This window comes from Camelina sativa, chromosome 16 (genome assembly GCF_000633955.1).
Source record: "Camelina sativa cultivar DH55 chromosome 16, Cs, whole genome shotgun sequence".
NCBI lineage: Eukaryota > Viridiplantae > Streptophyta > Magnoliopsida > Brassicales > Brassicaceae > Camelina > Camelina sativa.
This window is the reverse complement of record NC_025700.1, coordinates 12,865,925-12,866,483: the sequence shown is the minus strand read 5'-3', so window position 1 is coordinate 12,866,483 and position 559 is coordinate 12,865,925.

Here is a 559-nt window from a genome sequence, read left to right as displayed (position 1 = left end):
AACTAGTTGCTTTGTCAGCCGCAGAGCTCTCTTTGGCAGAAAGAACAAACCGCAAGAACAGAAAGTTTCAATCCGTCAACATGGGTGACAACAGAAACAATGAGGATATGGCTGCCGAGTTGCAGCAACTTCGACAACAGTTGGGGCAGTTGCTCCGTGCTCAACACGAAAGAGCCGCACCGCCACAACCGTCCATTGGTGACAAGGACAACCCGCATGTGTTCTACACCAACCGAGCGGCAATTGTTCCTCCCACCATCCCGAGACAAGATTTTGAGATCAAGCCACAGATGATCTCTCTAGTGAAGCAGCACCTATTTCACGGTCTCCCAGCTGAGATTCCGATGGACCACATCGAGAATTTTGAGGAGATATGTAGCACCACTGGTTCAAATGGGATACCGCCAGACTTTCTGAAGTGCAAGCTCTTTCCCTTCTCTCTTGCGGATAGAGCTTCACGTTGGCTGAAGTCATTGCCACCTGGGTCTCTGACATCATGGGAACAGTGTAGGTCTGCGTTTCTGGACCATTTCTACACCAAGGCTAAGACCGCTGCCCT